The sequence below is a fragment of the Pelobates fuscus genome, chromosome 2 (assembly GCF_036172605.1).
Source record: "Pelobates fuscus isolate aPelFus1 chromosome 2, aPelFus1.pri, whole genome shotgun sequence".
NCBI classification, from domain to species: domain Eukaryota; kingdom Metazoa; phylum Chordata; class Amphibia; order Anura; family Pelobatidae; genus Pelobates; species Pelobates fuscus.
This window is the reverse complement of record NC_086318.1, coordinates 355,347,323-355,370,807: the sequence shown is the minus strand read 5'-3', so window position 1 is coordinate 355,370,807 and position 23,485 is coordinate 355,347,323. Positions and strand designations below refer to the sequence as shown.

General features: G+C 42.9%; 28 non-coding genes across 28 annotated transcripts; all 28 read left to right on the top strand.

Moving 5' to 3' along the window:
- The first annotated feature begins 151 nt into the window (after positions 1 to 151).
- On the top strand, positions 152 to 292 carry LOC134592562 (U4 spliceosomal RNA). The gene has a single exon (XR_010089172.1). It is a non-coding gene; the product is annotated as a U4 spliceosomal RNA (small nuclear RNA).
- Positions 293 to 763: 471 nt separating this feature from the next.
- LOC134591113 (U1 spliceosomal RNA) lies at positions 764 to 930 on the top strand. The gene has a single exon (XR_010087938.1). It is a non-coding gene; the product is annotated as a U1 spliceosomal RNA (small nuclear RNA).
- Positions 931 to 1,827: 897 nt separating this feature from the next.
- LOC134593629 (U4 spliceosomal RNA) lies at positions 1,828 to 1,968 on the top strand. Its single transcript, XR_010090084.1, has one exon. It is a non-coding gene; the product is annotated as a U4 spliceosomal RNA (small nuclear RNA).
- A 475-nt stretch (positions 1,969 to 2,443) lies between these two features.
- LOC134590747 (U1 spliceosomal RNA) lies at positions 2,444 to 2,610 on the top strand. The gene has a single exon (XR_010087625.1). It is a non-coding gene; the product is annotated as a U1 spliceosomal RNA (small nuclear RNA).
- An 896-nt stretch (positions 2,611 to 3,506) lies between these two features.
- LOC134592561 (U4 spliceosomal RNA) lies at positions 3,507 to 3,647 on the top strand. Its single transcript, XR_010089171.1, has one exon. It is a non-coding gene; the product is annotated as a U4 spliceosomal RNA (small nuclear RNA).
- A 470-nt stretch (positions 3,648 to 4,117) lies between these two features.
- Positions 4,118 to 4,284, top strand: LOC134591046 (U1 spliceosomal RNA). The gene has a single exon (XR_010087881.1). It is a non-coding gene; the product is annotated as a U1 spliceosomal RNA (small nuclear RNA).
- An 897-nt stretch (positions 4,285 to 5,181) lies between these two features.
- LOC134593824 (U4 spliceosomal RNA) lies at positions 5,182 to 5,322 on the top strand. Its single transcript, XR_010090250.1, has one exon. It is a non-coding gene; the product is annotated as a U4 spliceosomal RNA (small nuclear RNA).
- A 470-nt stretch (positions 5,323 to 5,792) lies between these two features.
- Positions 5,793 to 5,959, top strand: LOC134591135 (U1 spliceosomal RNA). The gene has a single exon (XR_010087957.1). It is a non-coding gene; the product is annotated as a U1 spliceosomal RNA (small nuclear RNA).
- An 899-nt stretch (positions 5,960 to 6,858) lies between these two features.
- Positions 6,859 to 6,999, top strand: LOC134593321 (U4 spliceosomal RNA). The gene has a single exon (XR_010089819.1). It is a non-coding gene; the product is annotated as a U4 spliceosomal RNA (small nuclear RNA).
- A 472-nt stretch (positions 7,000 to 7,471) lies between these two features.
- On the top strand, positions 7,472 to 7,638 carry LOC134591303 (U1 spliceosomal RNA). The gene has a single exon (XR_010088102.1). It is a non-coding gene; the product is annotated as a U1 spliceosomal RNA (small nuclear RNA).
- Positions 7,639 to 8,537: 899 nt separating this feature from the next.
- LOC134593084 (U4 spliceosomal RNA) lies at positions 8,538 to 8,678 on the top strand. The gene has a single exon (XR_010089618.1). It is a non-coding gene; the product is annotated as a U4 spliceosomal RNA (small nuclear RNA).
- A 477-nt stretch (positions 8,679 to 9,155) lies between these two features.
- LOC134591015 (U1 spliceosomal RNA) lies at positions 9,156 to 9,322 on the top strand. The gene has a single exon (XR_010087855.1). It is a non-coding gene; the product is annotated as a U1 spliceosomal RNA (small nuclear RNA).
- An 897-nt stretch (positions 9,323 to 10,219) lies between these two features.
- On the top strand, positions 10,220 to 10,360 carry LOC134592560 (U4 spliceosomal RNA). The gene has a single exon (XR_010089170.1). It is a non-coding gene; the product is annotated as a U4 spliceosomal RNA (small nuclear RNA).
- Positions 10,361 to 10,831: 471 nt separating this feature from the next.
- Positions 10,832 to 10,998, top strand: LOC134590746 (U1 spliceosomal RNA). The gene has a single exon (XR_010087624.1). It is a non-coding gene; the product is annotated as a U1 spliceosomal RNA (small nuclear RNA).
- An 899-nt stretch (positions 10,999 to 11,897) lies between these two features.
- LOC134593083 (U4 spliceosomal RNA) lies at positions 11,898 to 12,038 on the top strand. Its single transcript, XR_010089617.1, has one exon. It is a non-coding gene; the product is annotated as a U4 spliceosomal RNA (small nuclear RNA).
- A 479-nt stretch (positions 12,039 to 12,517) lies between these two features.
- LOC134590097 (U1 spliceosomal RNA) lies at positions 12,518 to 12,684 on the top strand. The gene has a single exon (XR_010087072.1). It is a non-coding gene; the product is annotated as a U1 spliceosomal RNA (small nuclear RNA).
- An 899-nt stretch (positions 12,685 to 13,583) lies between these two features.
- On the top strand, positions 13,584 to 13,724 carry LOC134592973 (U4 spliceosomal RNA). The gene has a single exon (XR_010089523.1). It is a non-coding gene; the product is annotated as a U4 spliceosomal RNA (small nuclear RNA).
- A 477-nt stretch (positions 13,725 to 14,201) lies between these two features.
- Positions 14,202 to 14,368, top strand: LOC134590859 (U1 spliceosomal RNA). The gene has a single exon (XR_010087721.1). It is a non-coding gene; the product is annotated as a U1 spliceosomal RNA (small nuclear RNA).
- Positions 14,369 to 15,266: 898 nt separating this feature from the next.
- Positions 15,267 to 15,407, top strand: LOC134592972 (U4 spliceosomal RNA). Its single transcript, XR_010089522.1, has one exon. It is a non-coding gene; the product is annotated as a U4 spliceosomal RNA (small nuclear RNA).
- Positions 15,408 to 15,878: 471 nt separating this feature from the next.
- LOC134590586 (U1 spliceosomal RNA) lies at positions 15,879 to 16,045 on the top strand. Its single transcript, XR_010087487.1, has one exon. It is a non-coding gene; the product is annotated as a U1 spliceosomal RNA (small nuclear RNA).
- Positions 16,046 to 16,944: 899 nt separating this feature from the next.
- On the top strand, positions 16,945 to 17,085 carry LOC134593082 (U4 spliceosomal RNA). Its single transcript, XR_010089616.1, has one exon. It is a non-coding gene; the product is annotated as a U4 spliceosomal RNA (small nuclear RNA).
- Positions 17,086 to 17,564: 479 nt separating this feature from the next.
- On the top strand, positions 17,565 to 17,731 carry LOC134591018 (U1 spliceosomal RNA). The gene has a single exon (XR_010087858.1). It is a non-coding gene; the product is annotated as a U1 spliceosomal RNA (small nuclear RNA).
- Positions 17,732 to 18,630: 899 nt separating this feature from the next.
- LOC134591945 (U4 spliceosomal RNA) lies at positions 18,631 to 18,771 on the top strand. Its single transcript, XR_010088641.1, has one exon. It is a non-coding gene; the product is annotated as a U4 spliceosomal RNA (small nuclear RNA).
- A 471-nt stretch (positions 18,772 to 19,242) lies between these two features.
- On the top strand, positions 19,243 to 19,409 carry LOC134590585 (U1 spliceosomal RNA). The gene has a single exon (XR_010087486.1). It is a non-coding gene; the product is annotated as a U1 spliceosomal RNA (small nuclear RNA).
- Positions 19,410 to 20,308: 899 nt separating this feature from the next.
- On the top strand, positions 20,309 to 20,449 carry LOC134591944 (U4 spliceosomal RNA). Its single transcript, XR_010088640.1, has one exon. It is a non-coding gene; the product is annotated as a U4 spliceosomal RNA (small nuclear RNA).
- A 480-nt stretch (positions 20,450 to 20,929) lies between these two features.
- On the top strand, positions 20,930 to 21,096 carry LOC134590288 (U1 spliceosomal RNA). Its single transcript, XR_010087234.1, has one exon. It is a non-coding gene; the product is annotated as a U1 spliceosomal RNA (small nuclear RNA).
- Positions 21,097 to 21,994: 898 nt separating this feature from the next.
- LOC134592970 (U4 spliceosomal RNA) lies at positions 21,995 to 22,135 on the top strand. The gene has a single exon (XR_010089521.1). It is a non-coding gene; the product is annotated as a U4 spliceosomal RNA (small nuclear RNA).
- A 471-nt stretch (positions 22,136 to 22,606) lies between these two features.
- Positions 22,607 to 22,773, top strand: LOC134590584 (U1 spliceosomal RNA). Its single transcript, XR_010087485.1, has one exon. It is a non-coding gene; the product is annotated as a U1 spliceosomal RNA (small nuclear RNA).
- The last annotated feature ends 712 nt before the right edge of the window (positions 22,774 to 23,485 follow it).

Genomic DNA, 23,485 nt, shown 5'->3' with positions numbered 1-23,485 from the left:
GTTTAAGCTGCCCTGTAGGAGGAAGCGGGCCTAATTAGAATATTGCCTCCCACAATCCTTTGCAATGGCTTATGGTCATGAACTTTTTCTCACCGCTGTCTTAAAGTGTCCTTACGTGGTAGCTCTTAAAAGCTGGCCCACTTGAACAGCTAGCTTTGCGCAGTGGCAGTATCGTAGCCCATGAGGTCAATCCGAGGCGTGATTATTGCTAATTGAAAACTTTACCCAATACCCCGCCATGATGACTTGAAATACAGTCAGCATTGGCAATTTTTGACAGGCTCTAAGGAGACTGAAAGATTGGTTTAATAAAAGTTTAAGGCGCCCCATGTCTAGGGCGTGTCTTACGTGACTCCCGTTTCTTCCTGAGCTCTGTTGCACCATTCCTTTCGCTGGCTTCTTAGCATTTCCCTTTTACCTTTCTCTCCCACTGAATTCACTTGTTTCCGGCAGCACACTATTCTCACTACATGCTACGAATTCCCATCCTTCGGCTCATTGGCCTAGCATTTGCCTTTATGCAAATTGCTCCTTCGCACCCTGAATCCAGCTCAATTATTCACACCTAACCACCTGAAGGCACTAAAATTACTGGTAGCTAAGGAAAACAACGATCAGCCACGAGGTTTGGTAATCTTTTGTAGCCTTCTATCATTTGGATTATTTATTTGCTTTTTTTTTTTTTTAACTTGCTTTATTATTTCACCACAGCCTAAAGGAAAGGCTTCCCAGCAGGCGTGCCTTTGAATGTACCCGTCATGTCATACTTACCTGGTAGGGGAGCAATAGCCATGATCCCTAAGGTGGCTCTCCCAGAGTGAAGCTGGTTCATTGCACTCCGTACCAGTTGAACTCTGCGATTTCCTCAAATGTGGGAAACTCGACTGCATAATTTATGGTAGTGGGGGACTGCGTTCGCGCTTTCCCCTGTGTTTGCTTGTTTGACAAAAATAGAGAACTTCACCAATTCTGATGAAGGATAATTTCAGCCACGGCACCCGTCTTCTTTGGCTCTTACTTTCCACATCAAGCAGGCAGCGACAATCATTTCCTAGGCTTGATCATTTTTATTATCTATGTTTTCTGGAGACCAGTTTTAAGCCAGAATTTCACTTTTTATTTTAACTTTTCAGCTTTTTTTTCATCATTTTTTTATCCTGACTTCTTTTGATTTATTGTATGCTTCAATGCAATGGAAGAAATAAAGAATTGGAGACCTATATTACGTCTTCCAACAGAACGTAACGTTTGATTGAATTTCTGGGAAAAAGATTTTCTGGATCAAGGCAGTGAATTGCCGCTTGAGACAATCAGACCAAACCTTAGGAATAGCTGGGTGGTCGCTAGCACTTACTAATGAACACCATGGAATTTTGAAAAAGCCACCACAAATGTTCTTTCAGCCCTGTTGAGTGTGGATGAAGAGAAGACAGGTGCTAGGCAAGGGTCATTCCTATCGATGGAGTCATGAAATGTGTGACTTTGGGGACGAACGTAGACCAGCGGATTGTGTACTCTGCCTAATGGCTGCTGTAGTAGAATCTTGGCAAAACTGTTTCCAAAGAGAGAAAAAAAATTGTACAAGGTTTGCTGCAAGATATGGTTGCCCTCACTCTCTGTTATAGGTTTGGAACCATTCCAAGATGCCATATAAGAAGACCGAGGAATTTGTTGGGGTTTAAGCTTCCCTGTAGGAGGAAGCGGGCCTAATTAGAATATTGCCTCCCACAATCCTTTGCAATGGCTTATGGTCATGAACTTTTTCTCACCGCTGTCTTAAAGTGTCCTTACGTGGTAGCTCTTAAAAGCTGGCCCACTTGAACAGCTAGCTTTGCGCAGTGGCAGTATCGTAGCCCATGAGGTCAATCCGAGGCGTGAATATTGCTAATTGAAAACTTTACCCAATACCCCGCCATGATGACTTGAAATACAGTCAGCATTGGCAATTTTTGACAGGCTCTAAGGAGACTGAAAGATTGGTTTAATAAAAGTTTAAGGCGCCCCATGTCTAGGGCGTGTCTTACGTGACTCCCGTTTCTTCCTGAGCTCTGTTGCACCATTCCTTCCGCTGGCTTCTTAGCATTTCCCTTTTACCTTTCTCTCCCACTGAATTCACTTGTTTCCGGCAGCACACTATTCTCACTACATGCTACGAATTCCCATCCTTCGGCTCATTGGCCTAGCATTTGCCTTTATGCAAATTGCTCCTTCGCACCCTGAATCCAGCTCAATTATTCACACCTAACCACCTGAAGGCACTAAAATTACTGGTAGCTAAGGAAAACAACGATCAGCCACGAGGTTTGGTAATCTTTTGTAGCCTTCTATCATTTGGATTATTTATTTGCTTTTTTTTTTTTTTTTTTAACTTGCTTTATTATTTCACCACAGCCTAAAGGAAAGGCTTCCCAGCGGGCGTGCCTTTGAATGTACCCGTCATGTCATACTTACCTGGCAGGGGAGCAATAGCCATGATCCCTAAGGTGGCTCTCCCAGTGTGAGGCTGGTTCATTGCACTCCGTACCAGTTGACCTCTGCGATTTCCTCAAATGTGGGAAACTCGACTGCATAATTTATGGTAGTGGGGGACTGCGTTCGCGCTTTCCCCTGTGTTTGCTTGTTTGACAAAAATAGAGAACTTCACCAATTCTGATGAAGGATAATTTCAGCCACGGCACCCGTCTTCTTTGGCTCTTACTTTCCACATCAAGCAGGCAGCGACAATCATTTCCTAGGCTTGATCATTTTTATTATCTGTTTTCTGGAGACCAGTTTTAAGCCAGAATTTCACTTTTTATTTTAACTTTTCAGCTTTTTTTTCATCATTTTTTATCCTGACTTCTTTTGATTTATTGTATGCTTCAATGCAATGGAAGAAATAAAGAATTGGAGACCTATATTACGTCTTCCAACAGAACGTAACGTTTGATTGAATTTCTGGGAAAAAAAGATTTTCTGGATCAAGGCAGTGAATTGCCGCTTGAGACAATCAGACCAAACCTTAGGAATAGCTGGGTGGTCGCTAGCACTTACTAATGAACACCATGGAATTTTGAAAAAGCCACCACAAATGTTCTTTCAGCCCTGTTGAGTGTGGATGAAGAGAAGACAGGTGCTAGGCAAGGGTCATTCCTATCGATGGAGTCATGAAATGTGTGACTTTGGGGACGAACGTAGACCAGCGGATTGTGTACTCTGCCTAATGGCTGCTGTAGTAGAATCTTGGCAAAACTGTTTCCAAAGAGAGAAAAAAAATTGTACAAGGTTTGCTGCAAGATATGGTTGCCCTCACTCTCTGTTATAGGTTTGGAACCATTCCAAGATGCCATATAAGAAGACCGAGGAATTTGTTGGGGTTTAAGCTGCCCTGTAGGAGGAAGCGGGCCTAATTAGAATATTGCCTCCCATAATCCTTTGCAATGGCTTATGGTCATGAACTTTTTCTCACCGCTGTCTTAAAGTGTCCTTACGTGGTAGCTCTTAAAAGCTGGCCCACTTGAACAGCTAGCTTTGCGCAGTGGCAGTATCGTAGCCCATGAGGTCAATCCGAGGCGTGATTATTGCTAATTGAAAACTTTACCCAATACCCCGCCATGATGACTTGAAATACAGTCAGCATTGGCAATTTTTGACAGGCTCTAAGGAGACTGAAAGATTGGTTTAATAAAAGTTTAAGGCGCCCCATGTCTAGGGCGTGTCTTACGTGACTCCCGTTTCTTCCTGAGCTCTGTTGCACCATTCCTTTCGCTGGCTTCTTAGCATTTCCCTTTTACCTTTCTCTCCCACTGAATTCACTTGTTTCCGGCAGCACACTATTCTCACTACATGCTACGAATTCCCATCCTTCGGCTCATTGGCCTAGCATTTGCCTTTATGCAAATTGCTCCTTCGCACCCTGAATCCAGCTCAATTATTCACACCTAACCACCTGAAGGCACTAAAATTACTGGTAGCTAAGGAAAACAACGATCAGCCACGAGGTTTGGTAATCTTTTGTAGCCTTCTATCATTTGGATTATTTATTTGCTTTTTTTTTTTTTAACTTGCTTTATTATTTCACCACAGCCTAAAGGAAAGGCTTCCCAGCAGGCGTGCCTTTGAATGTACCCGTCATGTCATACTTACCTGGTAGGGGAGCAATAGCCATGATCCCTAAGGTGGCTCTCCCAGAGTGAGGCTGGTTCATTGCACTCCGTACCAGTTGAACTCTGCGATTTCCTCAAATGTGGGAAACTCGACTGCATAATTTATGGTAGTGGGGGACTGCGTTCGCGCTTTCCCCTGTGTTTGCTTGTTTGACAAAAATAGAGAACTTCACCAATTCTGATGAAGGATAATTTCGGCCACGGCACCCGTCTTCTTTGGCTCTTACTTTCCACATCAAGCAGGCAGCGACAATCATTTCCTAGGCTTGATCATTTTTATTATCTATGTTTTCTGGAGACCAGTTTTAAGCCAGAATTTCACTTTTTATTTTAACTTTTCAGCTTTTTTTTCATCATTTTTTTATCCTGACTTCTTTTGATTTATTGTATGCTTCAATGCAATGGAAGAAATAAAGAATTGGAGACCTATATTACGTCTTCCAACAGAACGTAACGTTTGATTGAATTTCTGGGAAAAAGATTTTCTGGATCAAGGCAGTGAATTGCCGCTTGAGACAATCAGACCAAACCTTAGGAATAGCTGGGTGGTCGCTAGCACTTACTAATGAACACCATGGAATTTTGAAAAAGCCACCACAAATGTTCTTTCAGCCCTGTTGAGTGTGGATGAAGAGAAGACAGGTGCTAGGCAAGGGTCATTCCTATCGATGGAGTCATGAAATGTGTGACTTTGGGGACGAACGTAGACCAGCGGATTGTGTACTCTGCCTAATGGCTGCTGTAGTAGAATCTTGGCAAAACTGTTTCCAAAGAGAGAAAAAAAATTGTACAAGGTTTGCTGCAAGATATGGTTGCCCTCACTCTCTGTTATAGGTTTGGAACCATTCCAAGATGCCATATAAGAAGACCGAGGAATTTGTTGGGGTTTAAGCTTCCCTGTAGGAGGAAGCGGGCCTAATTAGAATATTGCCTCCCACAATCCTTTGCAATGGCTTATGGTCATGAACTTTTTCTCACCGCTGTCTTAAAGTGTCCTTACGTGGTAGCTCTTAAAAGCTGGCCCACTTGAACAGCTAGCTTTGCGCAGTGGCAGTATCGTAGCCCATGAGGTCAATCTGAGGCGTGAATATTGCTAATTGAAAACTTTACCCAATACCCCGCCATGATGACTTGAAATACAGTCAGCATTGGCAATTTTTGACAGGCTCTAAGGAGACTGAAAGATTGGTTTAATAAAAGTTTAAGGCGCCCCATGTCTAGGGCGTGTCTTACGTGACTCCCGTTTCTTCCTGAGCTCTGTTGCACCATTCCTTCCGCTGGCTTCTTAGCATTTCCCTTTTACCTTTCTCTCCCACTGAATTCACTTGTTTCCGGCAGCACACTATTCTCACTACATGCTACGAATTCCCATCCTTCGGCTCATTGGCCTAGCATTTGCCTTTATGCAAATTGCTCCTTCGCACCCTGAATCCAGCTCAATTATTCACACCTAACCACCTGAAGGCACTAAAATTACTGGTAGCTAAGGAAAACAACGATCAGCCACGAGGTTTGGTAATCTTTTGTAGCCTTCTATCATTTGGATTATTTATTTGCTTTTTTTTTTTTTAACTTGCTTTATTATTTCACCACAGCCTAAAGGAAAGGCTTCCCAGCGGGCGTGCCTTTGAATGTACCCATCATGTCATACTTACCTGGCAGGGGAGCAATAGCCATGATCCCTAAGGTGGCTCTCCCAGTGTGAGGCTGGTTCATTGCACTCCGTACCAGTTGACCTCTGCGATTTCCTCAAATGTGGGAAACTCGACTGCATAATTTATGGTAGTGGGGGACTGCGTTCGCGTTTTCCCCTGTGTTTGCTTGTTTGACAAAAATAGAGAACTTCACCAATTCTGATGAAGGATAATTTCAGCCACGGCACCCGTCTTCTTTGGCTCTTACTTTCCGCATCAAGCAGGCAGCGACAATCATTTCCTAGGCTTGATCATTTTTATTATCTATGTTTTCTGGAGACCAGTTTTAAGCCAGAATTGCACTTTTTATTTTAACTTTTCAGCTTTTTTTTCATCATTTTTTTATCCTGACTTCTTTTGATTTATTGTATGCTTCAATGCAATGGAAGAAATAAAGAATTGGAGACCTATATTACGTCTTCCAACAGAACGTAACGTTTGATTGAATTTCTGGGAAAAAAAGATTTTCTGGATCAAGGCAGTGAATTGCCGCTTGAGACAATCAGACCAAACCTTAGGAATAGCTGGGTGGTCGCTAGCACTTACTAATGAACACCATGGAATTTTGAAAAAGCCACCACAAATGTTCTTTCAGCCCTGTTGAGTGTGGATGAAGAGAAGACAGGTGCTAGGCAAGGGTCATTCCTATCGATGGAGTCATGAAATGTGTGACTTTGGGGACGAACGTAGACCAGCGGATTGTGTACTCTGCCTAATGGCTGCTGTAGTAGAATCTTGGCAAAACTGTTTCCAAAGAGAGAAAAAAAATTGTACAAGGTTTGCTGCAAGATATGGTTGCCCTCACTCTCTGTTATAGGTTTGGAACCATTCCAAGATGCCATATAGGAAGACCGAGGAATTTGTTGGGGTTTAAGCTTCCCTGTAGGAGGAAGCGGGCCTAATTAGAATATTGCCTCCCATAATCCTTTGCAATGGCTTATGGTCATGAACTTTTTCTCACCGCTGTCTTAAAGTGTCCTTACGTGGTAGCTCTTAAAAGCTGGCCCACTTGAACAGCTAGCTTTGCGCAGTGGCAGTATCGTAGCCCATGAGGTCAATCCGAGGCGTGATTATTGCTAATTGAAAACTTTACCCAATACCCTGCCATGATGACTTGAAATACAGTCAGCATTGGCAATTTTTGACAGGCTCTAAGGAGACTGAAAGATTGGTTTAATAAAAGTTTATGGCGCCCCATGTCTAGGGCGTGTCTTACGTGACTCCCGTTTCTTCCTGAGCTCTGTTGCACCATTCCTTCCGCTGGCTTCTTAGCATTTCCCTTTTACCTTTCTCTCCCACTGAATTCACTTGTTTCCGGCAGCACACTATTCTCACTACATGCTACGAATTCCCATCCTTCGGCTCATTGGCCTAGCATTTGCCTTTATGCAAATTGCTCCTTCGCACCCTGAATCCAGCTCAATTATTCACACCTAACCACCTGAAGGCACTAAAATTACTGGTAGCTAAGGAAAACAACGATCAGCCACGAGGTTTGGTAATCTTTTGTAGCCTTCTATCATTTGGATTATTTATTTGCTTTTTTTTTTTTTTTAACTTACTTTATTATTTCACCACAGTCTAAAGGAAAGGCTTCCCAGCGGGCGTGCCTTTGAATGTACCCGTCATGTCATACTTACCTGGCAGGGGAGCAATAGCCATGATCCCTAAGGTGGCTCTCCCAGAGTGAGGCTGGTTCATTGCACTCCGTACCAGTTGACCTCTGCAATTTCCTCAAATGTGGGAAACTCGACTGCATAATTTATGGTAGTGGGGGACTGCGTTCGCGCTTTCCTCTGTGTTTGCTTGTTTGACAAAAATAGAGAACTTCACCAATTCTGACGAAGGATAATTTCAGCCACGGCACCCGTCTTCTTTGGCTCTTACTTTCCGCATCAAGCAGGCAGCGACAATCATTTCCTAGGCTTGATCATTTTTATTATCTATGTTTTCTGGAGACCAGTTTTAAGCCAGAATTTCACTTTTTATTTTAACTTTTCAGCTTTTTTTTCATCATTTTTTTATCCTGACTTCTTTTGATTTATTGTATGCTTCAATGCAATGGAAGAAATAAAGAATTGGAGACCTATATTACGTCTTCCAACAGAACGTAACGTTTGATTGAATTTCTGGGAAAAAAAAAATTTCTGGATCAAGGCAGTGAATTGCCGCTTGAGACAATCAGACCAAACCTTAGGAATAGCTGGGTGGTCGCTAGCACTTACTAATGAACACCATGGAATTTTGAAAAAGCCACCACAAATGTTCTTTCAGCCCTGTTGAGTGTGGATGAAGAGAAGACAGGTGCTAGGCAAGGGTCATTCCTATCGATGGAGTCATGAAATGTGTGACTTTGGGGACGAACGTAGACCAGCGGATTGTGTACTCTGCCTAATGGCTGCTGTAGTAGAATCTTGGCAAAACCGTTTCCAAAGAGAGAAAAAAAATTGTACAAGGTTTGCTGCAAGATATGGGTGCCCTCACTCTCTGTTATAGGTTTGGAACCATTCCAAGATGCCATATAAGAAGACCGAGGAATTTGTTGGGGTTTAAGCTTCCCTGTAGGAGGAAGCGGGCCTAATTAGAATATTGCCTCCCACAATCCTTTGCAATGGCTTATGGTCATGAACTTTTTCTCACCGCTGTCTTAAAGTGTCCTTACGTGGTAGCTCTTAAAAGCTGGCCCACTTGAACAGTTATCTTTGCGCAGTGGCAGTATCGTAGCCCATGAGGTCAATCCGAGGCGTGATTATTGCTAATTGAAAACTTTACCCAATACCCCGCCATGATGACTTGAAATACAGTCAGCATTGGCAATTTTTGACAGGCTCTAAGGGGACTGAAAGATTGGTTTAAAAAAAGTTTATGGCGCCCCATGTCTAGGGCGTGTCTTACGTGACTCCCGTTTCTTCCTGAGCTCTGTTGCACCATTCCTTCCGCTGGCTTCCTTGCATTTCCCTTTTACCTTTCTCTCCCACTGAATCCACTTGTTTCCGGCAGCACACTATTCTCACTACATGCTACGAATTCCCATCCTTCGGCTCATTGGCCTAGCATTTGCCTTTATGCAAATTGCTCCTTCGCACCCTGAATCCAGCTCAATTATTCACACCTAACCACCTGAAGGCACTAAAATTACTGGTAGCTAAGGAAAACAACGATCAGCCACGAGGTTTGGTAATCTTTTGTAGCCTTCTATCATTTGGATTATTTATTTGCTCTTCTTTTTTTTTTTTTTTAACTTGCTTTATTATTTCACCACAGCCTAAAGGAAAGGCTTCCCAGCGGGCGTGCCTTTGAATGTACCCGTCATGTCATACTTACCTGGCAGGGGAGCAATAGCCATGATCCCTAAGGTGGCTCTCCCAGAGTGAGGCTGGTTCATTGCACTCCGTACCAGTTGACTTCTGTGATTTCCTCAAATGTGGGAAACTCGACTGCATAATTTATGGTAGTGGGGGACTGCGTTCGCGCTTTCCCCTGTGTTTGCTTGTTTGACAAAAATAGAGAACTTCACCAATTCTGATGAAGGATAATTTCAGCCACGGCACCCGTCTTCTTTGGCTCTTACTTTCCACATCAAGCAGGCAGCGACAATCATTTCCTAGGCTTGATCATTTTTATTATCTGTTTTCTGGAGACCAGTTTTAAGCCAGAATTTCACTTTTTATTTTAACTTTTCAGCTTTTTTTTCATCATTTTTTTATCCTGACTTCTTTTGATTTATTGTATGCTTCAATGCAATGGAAGAAATAAAGAATTGGAGACCTATATTACGTCTTCCAACAGAACGTAACGTTTGATTGAATTTCTGGGAAAAAAAGATTTTCTGGATCAAGGCAGTGAATTGCCGCTTGAGACAATCAGACCAAACCTTAGGAATAGCTGGGTGGTCGCTAGCACTTACTAATGAACACCATGGAATTTTGAAAAAGCCACCACAAATGTTCTTTCAGCCCTGTTGAGTGTGGATGAAGAGAAGACAGGTGCTAGGCAAGGGTCATTCCTATTGATGGAGTCATGAAATGTGTGACTTTGGGGACGAACGTAGACCAGCGGATTGTGTACTCTGCCTAATGGCTGCTGTAGTAGAATCTTGGCAAAACTGTTTCCAAAGAGAGAAAAAAAATTGTACAAGGTTTGCTGCAAGATATGGTTGCCCTCACTCTCTGTTATAGGTTTGGAACCATTCCAAGATGCCATATAAGAAGACCGAGGAATTTGTTGGGGTTTAAGCTGCCCTGTAGGAGGAAGCGGGCCTAATTAGAATATTGCCTCCCACAATCCTTTGCAATGGCTTATGGTCATGAACTTTTTCTCACCGCTGTCTTAAAGTGTCCTTACGTGGTAGCTCTTAAAAGCTGGCCCACTTGAACAGCTAGCTTTGCGCAGTGGCAGTATCGTAGCCCATGAGGTCAATCCGAGGCGTGATTATTGCTAATTGAAAACTTTACCCAATACCCCGCCATGATGACTTGAAATACAGTCAGCATTGGCAATTTTTGACAGGCTCTAAGGAGACTGAAAGATTGGTTTAATAAAAGTTTAAGGCGCCCCATGTCTAGGGCGTGTCTTACGTGACTCCCGTTTCTTCCTGAGCTCTGTTGCACCATTCCTTTCGCTGGCTTCTTAGCATTTCCCTTTTACCTTTCTCTCCCACTGAATTCACTTGTTTCCGGCAGCACACTATTCTCACTACATGCTACGAATTCCCATCCTTCGGCTCATTGGCCTAGCATTTGCCTTTATGCAAATTGCTCCTTCGCACCCTGAATCCAGCTCAATTATTCACACCTAACCACCTGAAGGCACTAAAATTACTGGTAGCTAAGGAAAACAACGATCAGCCACGAGGTTTGGTAATCTTTTGTAGCCTTCTATCATTTGGATTATTTATTTGCTTTTTTTTTTTTTTAACTTGCTTTATTATTTCACCACAGCCTAAAGGAAAGGCTTCCCAGCGGGCGTGCCTTTGAATGTACCCGTCATGTCATACTTACCTGGCAGGGGAGCAATAGCCATGATCCCTAAGGTGGCTCTCCCAGTGTGAGGCTGGTTCATTGCACTCCGTACCAGTTGACCTCTGCGATTTCCTCAAATGTGGGAAACTCGACTGCATAATTTATGGTAGTGGGGGACTGCGTTCGCGCTTTCCCCTGTGTTTGCTTGTTTGACAAAAATAGAGAACTTCACCAATTCTGACGAAGGATAATTTCAGCCACGGCACCCGTCTTCTTTGGCTCTTACTTTCCACATCAAGCAGGCAGCGACAATCATTTCCTAGGCTTGATCATTTTTATTATCTATGTTTTCTGGAGACCAGTTTTAAGCCAGAATTTCACTTTTTATTTTAACTTTTCAGCTTTTTTTTCATCATTTTTTTATCCTGACTTCTTTTGATTTATTGTATGCTTCAATGCAATGGAAGAAATAAAGAATTGGAGACCTATATTACGTCTTCCAACAGAACGTAACGTTTGATTGAATTTCTGGGAAAAAAAGATTTTCTGGATCAAGGCAGTGAATTGCCGCTTGAGACAATCAGACCAAACCTTAGGAATAGCTGGGTGGTCGCTAGCACTTACTAATGAACACCATGGAATTTTGAAAAAGCCACCACAAATGTTCTTTCAGCCCTGTTGAGTGTGGATGAAGAGAAGACAGGTGCTAGGCAAGGGTCATTCCTATCGATGAAGTCATGAAATGTGTGACTTTGGGGACGAACGTAGACCAGCGGATTGTGTACTCTGCCTAATGGCTGCTGTAGTAGAATCTTGGCAAAACCGTTTCCAAAGAGAGAAAAAAAATTGTACAAGGTTTGCTGCAAGATATGGTTGCCCTCACTCTCTGTTATAGGTTTGGAACCATTCCAAGATGCCATATAAGAAGACCGAGGAATTTGTTGGGGTTTAAGCTTCCCTGTAGGAGGAAGCGGGCCTAATTAGAATATTGCCTCCCACAATCCTTTGCAATGGCTTATGGTCATGAACTTTTTCTCACCGCTGTCTTAAAGTGTCCTTACGTGGTAGCTCTTAAAAGCTGGCCCATTTGAACAGTTATCTTTGCGCAGTGGCAGTATCGTAGCCCATGAGGTCAATCCGAGGCGTGATTATTGCTAATTGAAAACTTTACCCAATACCCCGCCATGATGACTTGAAATACAGTCAGCATTGGCAATTTTTGACAGGCTCTAAGGGGACTGAAAGATTGGTTTAAAAAAAGTTTATGGCGCCCCATGTCTAGGGCGTGTCTTACGTGACTCCCGTTTCTTCCTGAGCTCTGTTGCACCATTCCTTCCGCTGGCTTCCTTGCATTTCCCTTTTACCTTTCTCTCCCACTGAATCCACTTGTTTCCGGCAGCACACTATTCTCACTACATGCTACGAATTCCCATCCTTCGGCTCATTGGCCTAGCATTTGCCTTTATGCAAATTGCTCCTTCGCACCCTGAATCCAGCTCAATTATTCACACCTAACCACCTGAAGGCACTAAAATTACTGGTAGCTAAGGAAAACAACGATCAGCCACGAGGTTTGGTAATCTTTTGTAGCCTTCTATCATTTGGATTATTTATTTGCTCTTCTTTTTTTTTTTTTTTTTAACTTGCTTTATTATTTCACCACAGCCTAAAGGAAAGGCTTCCCAGCGGGCGTGCCTTTGAATGTACCCGTCATGTCATACTTACCTGGCAGGGGAGCAATAGCCATGATCCCTAAGGTGGCTCTCCCAGAGTGAGGCTGGTTCATTGCACTCCGTACCAGTTGACCTCTGCGATTTCCTCAAATGTGGGAAACTCGACTGCATAATTTATGGTAGTGGGGGACTGCGTTCGCGCTTTCCCCTGTGTTTGCTTGTTTGACAAAAATAGAGAACTTCACCAATTCTGATGAAGGATAATTTCAGCCACGGCACCCGTCTTCTTTGGCTCTTACTTTTCACATCAAGCAGGCAGCGACAATCATTTCCTAGGCTTGATCATTTTTATTATCTATGTTTTCTGGAGACCAGTTTTAAGCCAGAATTTCACTTTTTATTTTAACTTTTCAGCTTTTTTTTCATCATTTTTTTATCCTGACTTCTTTTGATTTATTGTATGCTTCAATGCAATGGAAGAAATAAAGAATTGGAGACCTATATTACGTCTTCCAACAGAACGTAACGTTTGATTGAATTTCTGGGAAAAAAAGATTTTCTGGATCAAGGCAGTGAATTGCCGCTTGAGACAATCAGACCAAACCTTAGGAATAGCTGGGTGGTCGCTAGCACTTACTAATGAACACCATGGAATTTTGAAAAAGCCACCACAAATGTTCTTTCAGCCCTGTTGAGTGTGGATGAAGAGAAGACAGGTGCTAGGCAAGGGTCATTCCTATCGATGGAGTCATGAAATGTGTGACTTTGGGGACGAACGTAGACCAGCGGATTGTGTACTCTGCCTAATGGCTGCTGTAGTAGAATCTTGGCAAAACTGTTTCCAAAGAGAGAAAAAAAATTGTACAAGGTTTGCTGCAAGATATGGTTGCCCTCACTCTCTGTTATAGGTTTGGAACCATTCCAAGATGCCATATAAGAAGACCGAGGAATTTGTTGGGGTTTAAGCTTCCCTGTAGGAGGAAGCGGGCCTAATTAGAATATTGCCTCCCACAATCCTTTGCAATGGCTTATGGTCATGAACTTTTTCTCACCGCTGTCTTAAAGTGTCCTTACGTGGTAGCTCTTAAAAGCTGGCCCGCTTGAACAGTTAACTTTGCGCAGTGGCAGTATCGTAGCCCATGAGGTCAATCCGAGGCGTGATTATTGCTAATTGAAAACTTTACCCAATACCCCGCCATGATGACTTGAAATACAGTCAGCATTGGCAATTTTTGACAGGCTCTAAGGAGACTGAAAGATTGGTTTAAAAAAAGTTTATGGCGCCCCATGTCTAGGGCGTGTCTTACGTGACTCCCGTTTCTTCCTGAGCTCTGTTGCACCATTCCTTCCGCTGGCTTCCTTGCATTTCCCTTTTACCTTTCTCTCCCACTGAATCCACTTGTTTCCGGCAGCACACTATTCTCACTACATGCTACGAATTCCCATCCTTCGGCTCATTGGCCTAGCATTTGCCTTTATGCAAATTGCTCCTTCGCACCCTGAATCCAGCTCAATTATTCACACCTAACCACCTGAAGGCACTAAAATTATTGGTAGCTAAGGAAAACAACGATCAGCCACGAGGTTTGGTAATCTTTTGTAGCCTTCTATCATTTGGATTATTTATTTGCTCTTCTTTTTTTTTTTTTTAAACTTGCTTTATTATTTCACCACAGCCTAAAGGAAAGGCTTCCAAGCGGGCGTGCCTTTGAATGTACCCGTCATGTCATACTTACCTGGCAGGGGAGCAATAGCCATGATCCCTAAGGTGGCTCTCCCAGAGTGAGGCTGGTTCATTGCACTCTGTACCAGTTGACCTCTGCGATTTCCTCAAATGTGGGAAACTCGACTGCATAATTTACGGTAGTGGGGGACTGCGTTCGCGCTTTCCCCTGTGTTTGCTTGTTTGACAAAAATAGAGAACTTCACCAATTCTGACGAAGGATAATTTCAGCCACGGCACCCGTCTTCTTTGGCTCTTACTTTCCACATCAAGCAGGCAGCGACAATCATTTCCTAGGCTTGATCATTTTTATTATCTATGTTTTCTGGAGACCAGTTTTAAGCCAGAATTTCACTTTTTATTTTAACTTTTCAGCTTTTTTTTCATCATTTTTTTATCCTGACTTCTTTTGATTTATTGTATGCTTCAATGCAATGGAAGAAATAAAGAATTGGAGACCTATATTACGTCTTCCAACAGAACGTAACGTTTGATTGAATTTCTGGGAAAAAAAGATTTTCTGGATCAAGGCAGTGAATTGCCGCTTGAGACAATCAGACCAAACCTTAGGAATAGCTGGGTGGTCGCTAGCACTTACTAATGAACACCATGGAATTTTGAAAAAGCCACCACAAATGTTCTTTCAGCCCTGTTGAGTGTGGATGAAGAGAAGACAGGTGCTAGGCAAGGGTCATTCCTATCGATGAAGTCATGAAATGTGTGACTTTGGGGACGAACGTAGACCAGCGGATTGTGTACTCTGCCTAATGGCTGCTGTAGTAGAATCTTGGCAAAACCGTTTCCAAAGAGAGAAAAAAAATTGTACAAGGTTTGCTGCAAGATATGGTTGCCCTCACTCTCTGTTATAGGTTTGGAACCATTCCAAGATGCCATATAAGAAGACCGAGGAATTTGTTGGGGTTTAAGCTTCCCTGTAGGAGGAAGCGGGCCTAATTAGAATATTGCCTCCCACAATCCTTTGCAATGGCTTATGGTCTGAACTTTTTCTCACCGCTGTCTTAAAGTGTCCTTACGTGGTAGCTCTTAAAAGCTGGCCCACTTGAACAGTTAACTTTGCGCAGTGGCAGTATCGTAGCCCATGAGGTCAATCCGAGGCGTGATTATTGCTAATTGAAAACTTTACCCAATACCCCGCCATGATGACTTGAAATACAGTCAGCATTGGCAATTTTTGACAGGCTCTAAGGAGACTGAAAGATTGGTTTAATAAAAGTTTATGGCGCCCCATGTCTAGGGCGTGTCTTACGTGACTCCTGTTTCTTCCTGAGCTCTGTTGCACCATTCCTTCCGCTGGCTTCTTAGCATTTCCCTTTTACCTTTCTCTCCCACTGAATTCACTTGTTTCCGGCAGCACACTATTCTCACTCCATGCTACGAATTCCCATCCTTCGGCTCATTGGCCTAGCATTTGCCTTTATGCAAATTGCTCCTTCGCACCCTGAATCCAGCTCAATTATTCACACCTAACCACCTGAAGGCACTAAAATTACTGGTAGCTAAGGAAAACAACGATCAGCCACGAGGTTTGGTAATCTTTTGTAGCCTTCTATCATTTGGATTATTTATTTGCTTTTTTTTTTTTTTAACTTGCTTTATTATTTCACCACAGCCTAAAGGAAAGGCTTCCCAGCGGGCGTGCCTTTGAATGTACCCGTCATGTCATACTTACCTGGCAGGGGAGCAATAGCCATGATCCCTAAGGTGGCTCTCCCAGAGTGAGGCTGGTTCATTGCACTCCGTACCAGTTGACCTCTGCGATTTCCTCAAATGTGGGAAACTCGATTGCATAATTTATGGTAGTGGGGGACTGCGTTCGCGCTTTCCCCTGTGTTTGCTTGTTTGACAAAAATAGAGAACTTCACCAATTCTGATGAAGGATAATTTCAGCCACGGCACCCGTCTTCTTTGGCTCTTACTTTCCACATCAAGCAGGCAGCGACAATCATTTCCTAGGCTTGATCATTTTTATTATCTATGTTTTCTGGAGACCAGTTTTAAGCCAGAATTTCACTTTTTATTTTAACTTTTCAGCTTTTTTTTCATCATTTTTTTATCCTGACTTCTTTTGATTTATTGTATGCTTCAATGCAATGGAAGAAATAAAGAATTGGAGACCTATATTACGTCTTCCAACAGAACGTAACGTTTGATTGAATTTCTGGGAAAAAAAGATTTTCTGGATCAAGGCAGTGAATTGCCGCTTGAGACAATCAGACCAAACCTTAGGAATAGCTGGGTGGTCGCTAGCACTTACTAATGAACACCATGGAATTTTGAAAAAGCCACCACAAATGTTCTTTCAGCCCTGTTGAGTGTGGATGAAGAGAAGACAGGTGCTAGGCAAGGGTCATTCCTATCGATGGAGTCATGAAATGTGTGACTTTGGGGACGAACGTAGACCAGCGGATTGTGTACTCTGCCTAATGGCTGCTGTAGTAGAATCTTGGCAAAACTGTTTCCAAAGAGAGAAAAAAAATTGTACAAGGTTTGCTGCAAGATATGGTTGCCCTCACTCTCTGTTATAGGTTTGGAACCATTCCAAGATGCCATATAAGAAGACCGAGGAATTTGTTGGGGTTTAAGCTTCCCTGTAGGAGGAAGCGGGCCTAATTAGAATATTGCCTCCCATAATCCTTTGCAATGGCTTATGGTCATGAACTTTTTCTCACCGCTGTCTTAAAGTGTCCTTACGTGGTAGCTCTTAAAAGCTGGCCCACTTGAACAGTTATCTTTGCGCAGTGGCAGTATCGTAGCCCATGAGGTCAATCCGAGGCGTGATTATTGCTAATTGAAAACTTTACCCAATACCCCGCCATGATGACTTGAAATACAGTCAGCATTGGCAATTTTTGACAGGCTCTAAGGGGACTGAAAGATTGGTTTAAAAAAAGTTTATGGCGCCCCATGTCTAGGGCGTGTCTTACGTGACTCCCGTTTCTTCCTGAGCTCTGTTGCACCATTCCTTCCGCTGGCTTCCTTGCATTTCCCTTTTACCTTTCTCTCCCACTGAATCCACTTGTTTCCGGCAGCACACTATTCTCACTACATGCTACGAATTCCCATCCTTCGGCTCATTGGCCTAGCATTTGCCTTTATGCAAATTGCTCCTTCGCATCCTGAATCCAGCTCAATTATTCACACCTAACCACCTGAAGGCACTAAAATTACTGGTAGCTAAGGAAAACAACGATCAGCCACGAGGTTTGGTAATCTTTTGTAGCCTTCTATCATTTGGATTATTTATTTGCTCTTCTTTTTTTTTTTTTTTTTAACTTGCTTTATTATTTCACCACAGCCTAAAGGAAAGGCTTCCCAGCGGGCGTGCCTTTGAATGTACCCGTCATGTCATACTTACCTGGCAGGGGATTAATAGCCATGATCCCTAAGGTGGCTCTCCCAGAGTGAGGCTGGTTCATTGCACTCCGTACCAGTTGACCTCTGTGATTTCCTCAAATGTGGGAAACTCGACTGCATAATTTATGGTAGTGGGGGACTGCGTTCGCGCTTTCCCCTGTGTTTGCTTGTTTGACAAAAATAGAGAACTTCACCAATTCTGATGAAGGATAATTTCAGCCACGGCACCCGTCTTCTTTGGCTCTTACTTTCCACATCAAGCAGGCAGCGACAATCATTTCCTAGGCTTGATCATTTTTATTATCTATGTTTTCTGGAGACCAGTTTTAAGCCAGAATTTCACTTTTTATTTTAACTTTTCAGCTTTTTTTTCATCATTTTTTTATCCTGACTTCTTTTGATTTATTGTATGCTTCAATGCAATGGAAGAAATAAAGAATTGGAGACCTATATTACGTCTTCCAACAGAACGTAACGTTTGATTGAATTTCTGGGAAAAAAAGATTTTCTGGATCAAGGCAGTGAATTGCCGCTTGAGACAATCAGACCAAACCTTAGGAATAGCTGGGTGGTCGCTAGCACTTACTAATGAACACCATGGAATTTTGAAAAAGCCACCACAAATGTTCTTTCAGCCCTGTTGAGTGTGGATGAAGAGAAGACAGGTGCTAGGCGAGGGTCATTCCTATCGATGGAGTCATGAAATGTGTGACTTTGGGGACGAACGTAGACCAGCGGATTGTGTACTCTGCCTAATGGCTGCTGTAGTAGAATCTTGGCAAAACTGTTTCCAAAGAGAGAAAAAAAATTGTACAAGGTTTGCTGCAAGATATGGTTGCCCTCACTCTCTGTTATAGGTTTGGAACCATTCCAAGATGCCATATAAGAAGACCGAGGAATTTGTTGGGGTTTAAGCTTCCCTGTAGGAGGAAGCGGGCCTAATTAGAATATTGCCTCCCATAATCCTTTGCAATGGCTTATGGTCATGAACTTTTTCTCACCGCTGTCTTAAAGTGTCCTTACGTGGTAGCTCTTAAAAGCTGGCCCACTTGAACAGTTATCTTTGCGCAGTGGCAGTATCGTAGCCCATGAGGTCAATCCGAGGCGTGATTATTGCTAATTGAAAACTTTACCCAATACCCCGCCATGATGACTTGAAATACAGTCAGCATTGGCAATTTTTGACAGGCTCTAAGGAGACTGAAAGATTGGTTTAATAAAAGTTTATGGCGCCCCATGTCTAGGGCGTGTCTTACGTGACTCCTGTTTCTTCCTGAGCTCTGTTGCACCATTCCTTCCGCTGGCTTCTTAGCATTTCCCTTTTACCTTTCTCTCCCACTGAATTCACTTGTTTCCGGCAGCACACTATTCTCACTCCATGCTACGAATTCCCATCCTTCGGCTCATTGGCCTAGCATTTGCCTTTATGCAAATTGCTCCTTCGCACCCTGAATCCAGCTCAATTATTCACACCTAACCACCTGAAGGCACTAAAATTACTGGTAGCTAAGGAAAACAACGATCAGCCACGAGGTTTGGTAATCTTTTGTAGCCTTCTATCATTTGGATTATTTATTTGCTTTTTTTTTTTTTTAACTTGCTTTATTATTTCACCACAGCCTAAAGGAAAGGCTTCCCAGCGGGCGTGCCTTTGAATGTACCCGTCATGTCATACTTACCTGGCAGGGGAGCAATAGCCATGATCCCTAAGGTGGCTCTCCCAGAGTGAGGCTGGTTCATTGCACTCCGTACCAGTTGACCTCTGCGATTTCCTCAAATGTGGGAAACTCGATTGCATAATTTATGGTAGTGGGGGACTGCGTTCGCGCTTTCCCCTGTGTTTGCTTGTTTGACAAAAATAGAGAACTTCACCAATTCTGACGAAGGATAATTTCAGCCACGGCACCCGTCTTCTTTGGCTCTTACTTTCCACATCAAGCAGGCAGCGACAATCATTTCCTAGGCTTGATCATTTTTATTATCTATGTTTTCTGGAGACCAGTTTTAAGCCAGAATTTCACTTTTTATTTTAACTTTTCAGCTTTTTTTTCATCATTTTTTTATCCTGACTTCTTTTGATTTATTGTATGCTTCAATGCAATGGAAGAAATAAAGAATTGGAGACCTATATTACGTCTTCCAACAGAACGTAACGTTTGATTGAATTTCTGGGAAAAAAAGATTTTCTGGATCAAGGCAGTGAATTGCCGCTTGAGACAATCAGACCAAACCTTAGGAATAGCTGGGTGGTCGCTAGCACTTACTAATGAACACCATGGAATTTTGAAAAAGCCACCACAAATGTTCTTTCAGCCCTGTTGAGTGTGGATGAAGAGAAGACAGGTGCTAGGCAAGGGTCATTCCTATCGATGGAGTCATGAAATGTGTGACTTTGGGGACGAACGTAGACCAGCGGATTGTGTACTCTGCCTAATGGCTGCTGTAGTAGAATCTTGGCAAAACTGTTTCCAAAGAGAGAAAAAAAATTGTACAAGGTTTGCTGCAAGATATGGTTGCCCTCACTCTCTGTTATAGGTTTGGAACCATTCCAAGATGCCATATAAGAAGACCGAGGAATTTGTTGGGGTTTAAGCTTCCCTGTAGGAGGAAGCGGGCCTAATTAGAATATTGCCTCCCATAATCCTTTGCAATGGCTTATGGTCATGAACTTTTTCTCACCGCTGTCTTAAAGTGTCCTTACGTGGTAGCTCTTAAAAGCTGGCCCACTTGAACAGTTATCTTTGCGCAGTGGCAGTATCGTAGCCCATGAGGTCAATCCGAGGCGTGATTATTGCTAATTGAAAACTTTACCCAATACCCCGCCATGATGACTTGAAATACAGTCAGCATTGGCAATTTTTGACAGGCTCTAAGGAGACTGAAAGATTGGTTTAAAAAAAGTTTATGGCGCCCCATGTCTAGGGCGTGTCTTACGTGACTCCCGTTTCTTCCTGAGCTCTGTTGCACCATTCCTTCCGCTGGCTTCCTTGCATTTCCCTTTTACCTTTCTCTCCCACTGAATCCACTTGTTTCCGGCAGCACACTATTCTCACTACATGCTACGAATTCCCATCCTTCGGCTCATTGGCCTAGCATTTGCCTTTATGCAAATTGCTCCTTCGCACCCTGAATCCAGCTCAATTATTCACACCTAACCACCTGAAGGCACTAAAATTACTGGTAGCTAAGGAAAACAACGATCAGCCACGAGGTTTGGTAATCTTTTGTAGCCTTCTATCATTTGGATTATTTATTTGCTCTTCTTTTTTTTTTTTTTTTTAAACTTGCTTTATTATTTCACCACAGCCTAAAGGAAAGGCTTCCCAGCGGGCGTGCCTTTGAATGTACCCGTCATGTCATACTTACCTGGCAGGGGAGCAATAGCCATGATCCCTAAGGTGGCTCTCCCAGAGTGAGGCTGGTTCATTGCACTCTGTATCAGTTGACCTCTGCGATTTCCTCAAATGTGGGAAACTCGACTGCATAATTTATGGTAGTGGGGGACTGCGTTCGCGCTTTCCCCTGTGTTTGCTTGTTTGACAAAAATAGAGAACTTCACCAATTCTGACGAAGGATAATTTCAGCCACGGCACCCGTCTTCTTTGGCTCTTACTTTCCACATCAAGCAGGCAGCGACAATCATTTCCTAGGCTTGATCATTTTTATTATCTATGTTTTCTGGAGACCAGTTTTAAGCCAGAATTTCACTTTTTATTTTAACTTTTCAGCTTTTTTTTCATCATTTTTTTATCCTGACTTCTTTTGATTTATTGTATGCTTCAATGCAATGGAAGAAATAAAGAATTGGAGACCTATATTACGTCTTCCAACAGAACGTAACGTTTGATTGAATTTCTGGGAAAAAAAGATTTTCTGGATCAAGGCAGTGAATTGCCGCTTGAGACAATCAGACCAAACCTTAGGAATAGCTGGGTGGTCGCTAGCACTTACTAATGAACACCATGGAATTTTGAAAAAGCCACCACAAATGTTCTTTCAGCCCTGTTGAGTGTGGATGAAGAGAAGACAGGTGCTAGGCAAGGGTCATTCCTATCGATGAAGTCATGAAATGTGTGACTTTGGGGACGAACGTAGACCAGCGGATTGTGTACTCTGCCTAATGGCTGCTGTAGTAGAATCTTGGCAAAACCGTTTCCAAAGAGAGAAAAAAAATTGTACAAGGTTTGCTGCAAGATATGGTTGCCCTCACTCTCTGTTATAGGTTTGGAACCATTCCAAGATGCCATATAAGAAGACCGAGGAATTTGTTGGGGTTTAAGCTTCCCTGTAGGAGGAAGCGGGCCTAATTAGAATATTGCCTCCCACAATCCTTTGCAATGGCTTATGGTCTGAACTTTTTCTCACCGCTGTCTTAAAGTGTCCTTACGTGGTAGCTCTTAAAAGCTGGCCCACTTGAACAGTTAACTTTGCGCAGTGGCAGTATCGTAGCCCATGAGGTCAATCCGAGGCGTGATTATTGCTAATTGAAAACTTTACCCAATACCCCGCCATGATGACTTGAAATACAGTCAGCATTGGCAATTTTTGACAGGCTCTAAGGAGACTGAAAGATTGGTTTAATAAAAGTTTATGGCGCCCCATGTCTAGGGCGTGTCTTACGTGACTCCTGTTTCTTCCTGAGCTCTGTTGCACCATTCCTTCCGCTGGCTTCTTAGCATTTCCCTTTTACCTTTCTCTCCCACTGAATTCACTTGTTTCCGGCAGCACACTATTCTCACTCCATGCTACGAATTCCCATCCTTCGGCTCATTGGCCTAGCATTTGCCTTTATGCAAATTGCTCCTTCGCACCCTGAATCCAGCTCAATTATTCACACCTAACCACCTGAAGGCACTAAAATTACTGGTAGCTAAGGAAAACAACGATCAGCCACGAGGTTTGGTAATCTTTTGTAGCCTTCTATCATTTGGATTATTTATTTGCTTTTTTTTTTTTTTAACTTGCTTTATTATTTCACCACAGCCTAAAGGAAAGGCTTCCCAGCGGGCGTGCCTTTGAATGTACCCGTCATGTCATACTTACCTGGCAGGGGAGCAATAGCCATGATCCCTAAGGTGGCTCTCCCAGAGTGAGGCTGGTTCATTGCACTCCGTACCAGTTGACCTCTGCGATTTCCTCAAATGTGGGAAACTCGATTGCATAATTTATGGTAGTGGGGGACTGCGTTCGCGCTTTCCCCTGTGTTTGCTTGTTTGACAAAAATAGAGAACTTCACCAATTCTGATGAAGGATAATTTCAGCCACGGCACCCGTCTTCTTTGGCTCTTACTTTCCACATCAAGCAGGCAGCGACAATCATTTCCTAGGCTTGATCATTTTTATTATCTATGTTTTCTGGAGACCAGTTTTAAGCCAGAATTTCACTTTTTATTTTAACTTTTCAGCTTTTTTTTCATCATTTTTTTATCCTGACTTCTTTTGATTTATTGTATGCTTCAATGCAATGGAAGAAATAAAGAATTGGAGACCTATATTACGTCTTCCAACAGAACGTAACGTTTGATTGAATTTCTGGGAAAAAAAGATTTTCTGGATCAAGGCAGTGAATTGCCGCTTGAGACAATCAGACCAAACCTTAGGAATAGCTGGGTGGTCGCTAGCACTTACTAATGAACACCATGGAATTTTGAAAAAGCCACCACAAATGTTCTTTCAGCCCTGTTGAGTGTGGATGAAGAGAAGACAGGTGCTAGGCAAGGGTCATTCCTATCGATGGAGTCATGAAATGTGTGACTTTGGGGACGAACGTAGACCAGCGGATTGTGTACTCTGCCTAATGGCTGCTGTAGTAGAATCTTGGCAAAACTGTTTCCAAAGAGAGAAAAAAAATTGTACAAGGTTTGCTGCAAGATGTGGTTGCCCTCACTCTCTGTTATAGGTTTGGAACCATTCC